This window comes from Bos mutus, chromosome 6 (genome assembly GCF_027580195.1).
Source record: "Bos mutus isolate GX-2022 chromosome 6, NWIPB_WYAK_1.1, whole genome shotgun sequence".
Classification (NCBI taxonomy): domain Eukaryota; kingdom Metazoa; phylum Chordata; class Mammalia; order Artiodactyla; family Bovidae; genus Bos; species Bos mutus.
The window spans coordinates 20,145,651-20,156,856 of record NC_091622.1 but is presented as its reverse complement, the minus strand read 5'-3'; the positions used below and the strand labels follow the sequence as shown (position 1 = coordinate 20,156,856).

The window sequence follows — 11,206 nt, the reverse complement described above, 5'->3', positions numbered from 1 at the left end:
TCAAGTTCTGAGTCTGCTCTTGGCTGTTCACTGTTCTACTGGAGGAGATAAGAGGCTCTTCATCATCATAAGGTACCAAAGAGCCTCTCCGACACTCACTCTTAGTATTTGTTTGTGAACAGCCCTCAGTTTCTCATATCCCACTGCAGGGCATCAGCATAGGATAGTTATAACCAGTTAACTCTGCTGTCCTTGCATGCCCCATTCCCACATCCTCAAATCCCTATTTCATCACACCCAGAGGGGTGTTCTCCATTGTGATGTGTCTGCACATCCCCACTGGTGAAATCTCCAGCTATAGGGCTGCCTTCTGTGCCAGGGAATGTCCGCATCCTACATTCCTTTCAGGATGGGGCCTTCCTTGCTTGCTGGGCATTAAGTGAGCCAGTCCCCAAACCCATCTTACCACCTGATTTATCAGAACATTTTTAGTATCAACTATATCAGTGCAGGCCAACCCAGAAGCAGACATCAAGATAGGATTTAAACTTGTAGGATGTTTATTAGGAAACACTCCTGTGAATGATAAAGGGAGAGGGGGCAGAAGGGGGGAGAGCTTTCAGGGCACCATGAGGTTTATCTCTGTAAAAATAGAAAGTTTGTCATCCTGGATCAGAGGATTTCTAACTTTATAGCTCCCCCACTTCTGCATCTTCTGCTCACAAAGTTGTCAGAAGAACTAAAGGTAGGTGTAGATGGAAAGGCCTAGTTCAGAGTCCATGCTGAGAAGGTACTTTAACGACAATAGTTCTTTAATAATGTTAAGTTATATGTTCAGTGCAGAAAAAACAGGGGAATAATAGGCAGAGCCCTTGCGTGTCCTTCAGAGAAATACAGTGCCCTTAATTCCATGCGTAAATAGGTAGCCATGGAGGCTGCCTCTCTCTGCATTTACAACAACCCTTATTTATCATCAAAGTCAATGTTAAGCACTTTATATTTAGCACAAGGAAAAAAACAGGATGCACTTATCTCTTACAGACACGACCTCAAAATGTATTCTGTTTTACAACCATTATTACTAACTAAAATGCATCTCCCCTATTGTTTAAGCAGAAAGAGGAAAAATAGGGCTTGTGGCAAGAGGTAGAACAAGGCAAACAATTACTGTGTGCTGGTTGATGCCAGGCATTACTTTACACCCTTGATGAATGTCTTCTGACTTCATCCTTACAACAGCACTCTGGGGTAGGAATTATTATCCATATCTTATATGAAAATTGAGGTTTATAGAGGTTAAGTCACTAGTTCATAGTAACTCAGTTAATTATCAAAATGATTAATCATTGACTCTAGATCCTTGTATATTTCACTTTTTAAAATTTTCATCTATAAAGGGAGACTTATGTAAGAGTTATAAAAATATTTTAGCTTAAATGATTTTCTTTTCAATATACAAAGACTTTTGGCTATATTTTAATATAATGAACTCTGTAATAATTTTTATCCCTACCTCAGTTAATACCACATTAAAGTAGTTAGTAGTTTGGTGCAAATGTATTTGCAGTTTTGGACCATGAATTTTAAATCATCATGCTGCTGCTGCTGCTAAGTCACTTCAGTCGTGTCCGACTCTGTGCGACCCCATAGACGGCAGCCCACCAGGCTCCCCCATCCCTGGGATTCTCCAGGCAAGAACACTGGAGTGGGTTGCCATTTCCTTCTCAGAATGGGAACCATTACCATCAATACATTTTTGCAAATGAGAAATGTTTGTTTATTCCTGTAGCAAAAAAAAAAAAATCTGTGCTTCAGCATTCCGTGAACTCTTGGAAACTCTTCTACCTCCTGCTGGCTGTGGAAGTATTTTGCCTGCAGAAAGCTGTCCAGTTCCTTGAAGAAGTGGTAGTCAGTTGGTGAGAAGTCAGATGAATATGGCAGATGAGGCAACATTTTTGTAGCCCGAATTGTTCCACTTTTGAAGCACTGGTTGTATGATGTACAGACAGGCACTGTCATGGAGAAGAACTGGACCCATTCTGCTGACCAATACCAGTTTCGGGCATTGTCGTTTTCAGTGCGTCTCATTGATTTGCTGAGTGTACTTCTCAGATATAATGGTTTCACTGTCTGCAGTGGATCGGACAGGCAGCGGATGACCAAACAGTGACCATGACCTTTTTGTGGTGCAAGTTTGGCTTTGGAAAGTGCTTTGGAGCTTCTTCTTGGTCCAACCACTGAGATGGTCATCACCAGCTGTTGTATAAAATCCACTGTTCATCACGTGTCACAATCCAATTGAGAAATGATTCATTGTTGTGGAGAATAAGAGACGACAACACTTCAAAATGACAATTATTTCGATTTGCATCAGCTCACGAGGCACCCACTTATCGAGCTTTTTCCACTTTCCAAAGTGCTTCAAATGCCAAACAAACCATTGAATGGTCAACTCTGAGTTCTCTGGCAACTTCTCATAGAGTTATAAGAGGATCAGCTTTGATAATTGCTCTCAATCAGTCGTTGTCACCTTCTGATTGCTGGCCACTACACTCCTCATCTCCAAGACTCCCTTGCAGAATTTCTTGAACCACCACTACACTGTACTTTCATTAGCAGTTCCTGGGCCAAATGCATTGTTGATGTTCAAGTTTTCTCCACTCCTATACAACCTATTTTGAACTTGAATACGAATTGAATCACTCGAATTTGCTTTTTGTCTAACATCATTTCCATAATCTACAGTAAGTATAAAATACACAGCAAGTAATAAGTCATTCAGTTCAGTTCAGTTCAGTCGCTCAGTCGTGTCCGACTCTTTGCGACCCCATGAATCGCAGCACGCCAGGCCTCCCTGTCCATCACCAACTCCCGGAGTTCACTCAGACTCACGTCCATCGAGTCAGTGATGCCATCCAGCCATCTCATCCTCTGTCGTCCCCTTCTCCTCCTGCCCCCAATCCCTCCCAGCATCAGAGTCTTTTCCAATGAGTCAACTCTTCGCATGAGGTGGCCAAAGTACTGGAGTTTCAGCTTTAGCATCATTCCTTCCAAAGAATACCCAGGGCTGATCTCCTTCAGAATGGACTGGTTGAATCTCCTTGCAGTCCTTAGCAAAAATCATAAAGTGAGAAATATGCATTATAGCATAGTCACATTTAAGAATGTATTCCAATAACAAACAGCAAATTTCAACAGTGCAAAACTGAAATTAGTTTTGTATCAACCTAACAGTTGTTCATAGATCTATTGCTCTCACTTAAATTTAACCTCCTTGAGGACAGTTGTCATGTCTAATTCATCTCATCCCTGCCACCCAGAACAAGGCCTAAATATTACAGCTACTTCATTTCTGTATGCTGAGCCAAATAGGAAATCTCAAACAACACAGTTAATTTTTCTTCTAATTCTCCAGTTATTTTGATATAACAGATTAGAATATTAGAGAGGAAAACACATTCTCCTCTTTATTCTGTGGAACCCACATCAACATGGAAGGACTCTCTCAAGAGTGTTAAAACTCTTCTATTTGTTAAGAATCCAAAGTTGTTTAACTAGGTTTTTCCCTTGGCTAAAAGATAGATGTGTGCCATGGGAATCAACAGCAAGCCCTCATCCCAGAAACTCACCCCGAGGGTTTCCCCACTGCATGGAGAGAGGATGGGGAACGTGAAAGGAGAGAGCACCTGGGGGCTGGGGAACAGATCATGAAAGAGTCACTTCAGAAAATAAGGCTTTGACAGTGGCTTTCTGCGTTTGCATCGTGGAGCACAGGCTTAGAGACAGACGAGCCTTAGTTTGAATCCTGCATGTGGCATTAAGCTGTGTGACCTTGAACCATCTGCTGAAAACTTCTAACCACAGTTTCCTTGAGTGTTTCACACTAATACTATACTAATAGTGTTATTGTGAGAATGAAAAGAAAGAGCAAGTGTAAAGCATTTAGCACCTGGCCAGAGCAGGAGAAATACTCATTAAATACTCATTGCTACTCATTCTTATTTTTCCTTTGCATGCAACTATCTCCTCGTCTGTCTGGGCCAAATGATAACAACACTTGGAACTCATGATTTTAGTAGGTCTTTGAGTTTCCACAGCATCCTCCATCTCAGAGAACCAAAACCCTGGAAAATATAAATTCTTATCTACTTTATTTATACTAGTAAAGGCAGGAGCACACACAATGGCCAGTTATTCAAAAGAACTGTAGTATAGAAAACTAACTCCACAGGCACAAAGAAAAACCAAGTAAACCCTTAGCAGAATCTAGGTCTCTCATCTTGCAGGATTCCTCTTTAGTTGGATCAGACTATCTGTTTCCGGTGGCTAAATATTATTTATTGGCAGCGTAAGTCAATGCTGCTGATATATTACTCTTTCGGGGAGTGTTTGTTTTTGGAAAACTGCTCTCAAATTTTCTAAATGTGAATTTAAAAGTCTGTCAGTCTATGTGCCGATAACACAAAACAGATTGTAAATGTAACGGGATGCAATCAAGTCAAACAAATCCAATGAGAGTGCCAGAAGGCTTAATATTAGGACTGCTCCTGTTCACAGGCTTTTGCTAATGACGGAACAATTGTTTGTGCTGATTTGTAGCTGGCATTGATATGCAGACAGCGACACTTTCATCTAAAATCCAGCTCCAAAATTTTTTTAATCCTGTCAGTGAATTTGCTGTGTCTGCAAAGAGCAACTCCAAAGAATCTTTCTCAATAATAAGAAACGGGAATATGTAAGCAGAGTCTTTAATTCTAAATCCAAGGCTTTCGTCAAAATATACAATGATTCTTTTTCTCTGTCATTGTTTTGTCATCTACTGGGATGCCTGCCTCTGAACTACTTATGTGAATTTATAAGTAACACATCTTTAAAATACTGAAATTGGTCGATGATGGAGGGAGGTGGGCATTAAACTACAGAAGGATATTGCAAGATTCCAAACTCATCTAACATTTCCTTCTGAAAATAAGAAAATGTAAATGCGCTCTGACTGCTGTTCACATTGACTGTGGGGACCAGTTTTTTATCAAACAGCACCTGCCTCTCTTTTCAGAGATGTCTGTGTGTGAGGATAAATGCAAACAACAAAGGCTTCGACTGTGGCAGCGGCTGCATCATTTGCTGGGAACTTGCCATTATGTTTCAGGTCAGAGACTGAGGCTTGATGCAGGGAATGGAGCTTTTAATATCAGGTGAATGGATTTTTATAAGAGGTTGGGAAGCTTTGGGTCTTAGTGAGAAAATAGCGCTTTAAAAATAGTCACATTTCTTTTGTACTGCAATTATCAGTGCATGACGAATCATTTTTTATTCTGCTTCATGTAGGCAAAGGGAAATATCCCCTACCCATCTCTGTGGGCTGGACATTTTAAGAAGTCAAAATGTTCCCGTGTTTAATCAGTTTCCTGAGAATATGCAATTTACCTCAAAGATTGATCCTGAAACCAGGCTTCTGAGGGAGGATGAACAAATGGCACAAATTCATCAATTTGTCCAGGAAGTCACTGTCACATGTTCCCTGTTTAAACAGGTAATGTTAAGTAAATTGGTAGCATTTCCATAATTCCTACTGGAAAGAAGCTCACATTTTAAGTGACCAAACATCAGAAATAATAATCAGCTTTATTAAAAATTGGGAAAAAATGATAAAAATGAAAGAACAGAACAATCCCTTGAACACAGCTCTGACTTTGATGGTGAAACCCAGGCAGATCTCTTAATGCCTCTGAGCTTCCATTTCCTTGTCTGTAAAGCAGAAATAGTCAAAGGTTCCCCTAATTGTGAATAGGAAATGGGAAAATGTGAAGAGCTTTGCAAACAGTAAAACACTTAAGAGCATCAGGAAGAAAAGGAGCTAGGGGAATGATAATAGTAACAATAAAACAATTGTAAAAGCAATTTTATTATTAAGTAATATAATGGCAATTATTATCATTACTATTGAAAATAGTAAATCTTGCCCAGAAGTGCCGAAAATTAGTAGATGGTACACCTCAGACTATGTTGTTCTTATGCTCTGGAGGAAAAGGAGACACAGAGGCCTCTTAATCCCATATGAAAAAATGAGTCTGTTCTGACTGAAGTGGACTCTAGTCACATTAACATGTATTCTTTGAAAGAAATTCTGCAGACCTTGAATTAAAATCACATCTTTCTGAGAGCCTTTTTCAAAAGCAAAGGGTGGGCTGGTTAAGGATCCTATTCTTCAGAGAGTTTGCAGGGTTTCAAATGACCTTGGCCCACCTAACAGGAGTGGGGGATCACATTAACTTTTAAGGTCATATTTCTCTCTCAATAAATCAGTTGGCCACATGTTTATATAGTCTTACCCAAAGGTGCCTGTCAGTGGCAAGCATTCATTACTGTATCTCTGCTCCAAAATTCATAGCAATCCATTGCTTCAGGGACTAAAGATTTTTAAACAGCATCCTAAAAACATCACAGGAATTATGGATCAAAAACTACTGTGTAAACCAACACCCCCCAAAAATAAATATATGTTTAACACTAGATGCATTGTATATACAACTTCCCACACTCACTTTCAGGGTGAAAAGTTTTGTGATAAGAAGGTAAGGCAACGGTGGTCACACATGAAGAATCTAAGCACCACAATTCTCTGCTCAGAGATGGAGAAAGATGTGATCAGTATGTAGGTTGCCAAGCTTTTCCCTGCCTTTGGTGGTTGTAAACTGTGTCTGTTTAGATAACCACATTTCCCAGAGTCTTCTTCCCTGTGTAGTCCTGCGTTAGTGCCACCATGGAGATGTTTGCATGAGATTTGGGAGATTGAGTAAATCAGCAGGCATTATACTCAGAAGATAGTGGTTGCTTCAGTCAGAGAGGAACAGAGAGGTTTGTGTTGTCCTGTTCTCCTTGATCTATGTCCACCTTCCTATCTGACTGCCTGCTCTGCTAACCAATAACGGCCCCAGGCTACCTCCAGACCCTTTGTGGTGAATTCACAGAGGCGTTAGCCACCAAGAACGAGAAACTTTAAGAAGACTTCCCACTCGGTGCTGTTTCTGACTCCACTCTAGTGGCTGGACTTAACTGGCTCCCTGCAAGCTCTACTCTGTTTACCCACTGGAGAGTTGGGTCAAGTCAGGTTCATATATCAACACAGTTAAAGCCATATAAAGATGTTCGGTATTAGAAAAAAAAGCGTGGGCTTCAAAGCCATTTAAATCTACGTACTCCTCATAACTCTTTCCTCTTTTCAGCTATATTACCTTAATTTTCTTAAGCCTCCATTTCTACCTTCAGGCAAAATAGTAAAAGTCTTGCCTTGGTCTTATGTGAAGAACGTAGAAGTTCTTCCATGAGAATTCTTTATCATAGCTAGTCTTCAAGTAGGTTTGGGGCTCATGCACTCTACCTACATGAAAAGCCTAAGCGGAGACTTTAAAGCGACCCATGATTGTTAGTGCCTTGGAAGCATTTGGGAAGATCAAATATAGAAACTTTCCAAAGGAAAGCACCTTAGATCCAGGGCACAAAGTTTTTCCCAAAATATTTCCAAGAAACATGAGCTCAGTTAAGGGGGAAAAAATTGCAAACACCCAAGGTTGTTGTCATCAACAAAAACAGCAAAAAAACAGAATCTGACTTGCAAAGATTGCAAATAATTAATTTACAAACATATTTATCAATCTCATACTTTGTGTCAGACTGTCCTTGGTGCCTGGGCTCGTTGACGTATCAATGAGCAAAACTGAATTCTATCCATCTTGGTGATATTTATTATCAATGTTTAAAATGTAAGGTATGTCCCTTTAAATTTTTGAAGAGATACTAGAGGCTGTCAAGGGCTTCCCAGGTGGCAGTAAGGGTAAAGAACTCGCCTGCCAAGGCAGGAGACGTAAGAGACATGGGTTTGATTCCTGGGTTGGGAGGATCCTCTGGAGGAGGGCAGTCCACTCCAGTATTCTTGTCTGGAGAATCCCATGGACAGAGAAGCCTGGCAGGCTAAAATTCATAGGGTTGCAAAGTGTCAGACATGACTCAAGTAACTTAGCATGCACGCACAAAGAGAGTGTCAAAATTACAGGCAAATTTGATAAATAAATAGAACTTGAAGAAAAAAATAAAAATAATGATCTTGGAAATTAGAAACTCAAAAGGACAGGATAAGACACACGTTAGAAACAACTAAAGAGAGAACTCAAGATTTTATCCAGAATGTAGGACAAAGAGACAGAGGGATGAATAATATGAACTCAAGACAACAGGACATGAAAATTAGGTTAATTTCTAACACATACCCTTTCAGTGTTTCAGAAGGAGAAGTGGCAGGTGGGGGGACAGGGAGTGCAATATTCAAGAGATTGTGGCTGAGAGTTTTCCAGAAGTGAAAGATAGCAATCCTCACATTCAAGAAACACAGCAAGTCACACTGCTGTGTTGTTGTTTAATTTATTTGACAATAAATAAAATTTAATTGTAACATATTTTATAACATTAGGTTTTGGTACCAAATGCATATTAAAAGATGGAATAAAAATGTATCTTCTATCATGTCTTCAAAAAGGGTGATGCACTCAAGGCATGAGATTTAAGGAAGCATAATCTAGAGACATACAAGGGCAGGGCTGACCCTTTTGGAAATCTGATGGTGAACACCGCCTTCAACTTTGTGCCCTGGGTGTCTCATTTGCCTCACCTCTGTCCTAGCCCTCATAGACAAAAATCTGCTTTTGTGATCTGATACTTGAAATTATCTAATTGAACATTTAAAAAAATAAACTGAGCTATTTTTATGAAGTTTATATATTTTTAAATTTACTATCTTGTAATCTAATATATATTCAATATAATACACCCTTTGTAAATGTATAGTTTATTGAATTTAACAATGTAACTAACTCCACAATCAAGATACAGATATTTCCATCATCCCCCGAAATTCACTCATGCTCTTTTGCTGTTATCTGTCCCCACCGCTGCTCCTAGGAAACCATTGATGTGATTTCTGTCATTGTAGTTTAGATTTGACTTTTTAACAATTTTATATGAATGGTATCATGTAGCATTTGTGCGTGCATGCTAAGTCACTTCAGTTGTGTGTGACTCTGCAGCCTCATGGACTGTAGCCCTCCAGGCTCCTCTGTCTGTGGGATTCTGCAGGCAGGAATATCGGAGCTGGCTGCCCCAACTTTCTCCAGGGGATCTTCCTGACCTAAGGATCCAACTTGCATCTCCTGCGGCTTTGGCGTTACAGGTGGATACTTCATCGCAGAACCATCAGGGAAGCCCTGTAGAATTTACATTTTGTTTTTAAATAACAAGATAAAATTATCTAAGGCAACACTTTTTTCCAAATGTCACATTACAGATATGAATTATCATTTTTGTAATAAATAAAAAAGCTAAGTTAGACATGTTTGTCACTCTGCTTTTTTCTTTTTACCAAGGCTTCAGAAGTACTAAAGAGATTTTGATGTACTGTGTAAAAAATGTTGAAATTAGCGAAATCAGAATTTTGTACAGTATGTCTTGAGGCAAATTAGAGAATTACTATTATTTCTATACTCTTAGTTAAATCATATTTAACTTCATATTCATTTTGTTTTTTTGTCTACAGAAAGTTTGATCATGGATATAAATTAAATTTAAAAGGTACAAAGAATTTTTTTTTAAATTTTAGCCTTATAACAATCAAAATCAACATAATGGCTAAACTTGGCCAAATCACAAGTGTAATTATCTTATATCCAATGATTGGTATGCCTGGCCACTCCATATACTCCATCAAACTCTCAAAGGTTCAGTTCTGAAAGAAAAAATAATCACATCATCATTTAAGTATGTTTAAAACAGAAATTAGAGGTCACTAACAATTTTTATGCATCTCTGTATTGTTTTTCTAAGGGAGATATAACACATTAAATCTTCCCTGGTGGCTCAATAGTAAAGAATCCACCTGCAAAGCAGGAGACATGGGTTCGATTCCTAGGTGGGGAAAATTGCCTGGAGAAGGAAATGGCAACTCACTCCAGTATTCTTGTCCTGGAAATTGCATGGACAGAGGAGCCTGCTGGGCTACAGTCCATGGGGTTGCAAGAGTCGGACATGACTTAGCGACTAAGCCACCACTATTGTTACATTCAAAAATCTTCTATAGGGACTTCTCTGGTGGTTCCAGTGGTTAAGACTCTGTGCTCCCAATTCAAGGGTACAAGTCTGATCCCTGGTTGGAGAACTAAGATCCTTCATGTGCTGTACAGTGTGACCAAAAAGAAAAATCTTTTATAAACTTACCAAACAGGTAACTTTTTAAACATACCAGAAGCCAAAGTGAAGTCGTTCAGTCATGTCCAACTCTTTGCGACCTCATGGACTGTAGCCTACCAAGCTCCTCCATCCATGGAATTTTCCAGGCAAGAGTTCTGGAGTGGGTTGCCATTTCCTTCTCCATGGGATCTTCCCGACCCAGGGATCAAACCCGGGTCTCCCGCGTTGCAGGCAGATGAGTTACCATCTGAGCCACCAGGGAAGCCCCCTAGAAGCCAAAATAGATGTCAATACCATTTTTTAATGATGAATCCCCTGTGACTGTTTTGCAAGCTTCTGAGAATTTTCAAACCACAATTCAGGAAATAAAATTTAACTGTTTATAGGCCACTTATGGCTCACTAATTACTGCACGTCATCAAGAAAAATTCTCTTTAGCCAGTCACACACTCTTTGAAGTCTCTGCATTATTTTACACCATTTATCAGACCTCTCCTTCTCCCTTGTAATCCTGTCACTTTTTAATTAAGGCCAACATTGTATTACTGTCTCTCCAACCTACCTAGCTGGTTCATCTCTGCTTCTTTGCCAGTTCCTCTTCCTTCTCCACGGCTGCAACAAGGCTACACCCTCTGCTTTTCCTCTGATTCATCTACATACTGATCCTGGTCTTGGTTCCCCAGTTCTATTTCATTTTGCAGACTGTGTTTCCTGGGTATCCCCTGTCCGCTGGCTTCATTTGGTTAGACCAAATGGGGGCACTGGAGGGAGGCTGGAAGCAGCCACAGAGGCACTGAGGAAGACAGGAGGGTAAAGCGTGGGGGAAGTCAGGGTATTTCCCTCCCTCTCTGTGTCTTGGGTGTCATCTCGGATGTCTTCACTGGAGCTGGGTGGTGCAGGCTTCACTCACATGTCTGGCAATTTATTTTGGCTGCTAGCAAGGTTCTCCTTCATGTGATAACTCACCTCTCAGCAGACAAGACTGGGCTTTTTCACAGAGCGGGGTCTGAAGGTTTGGAGAGAGCAAGAC

At 40.1% G+C, this 11,206-nt stretch overlaps 1 long non-coding RNA gene across 1 annotated transcript; it reads right to left on the bottom strand.

The window, feature by feature from the left end:
- Positions 1–2,875: 2,875 nt before the first annotated feature.
- LOC138988284 (uncharacterized) lies at positions 2,876–6,667 on the bottom strand. Its single transcript, XR_011464600.1, has 3 exons — positions 6,273–6,667; positions 5,368–5,461; positions 2,876–3,049 (listed from the first exon to the last, which is right to left on the bottom strand). It is a non-coding gene; the product is annotated as an uncharacterized lncRNA (long non-coding RNA).
- Between the last annotated feature and the right edge of the window lie 4,539 nt (positions 6,668–11,206).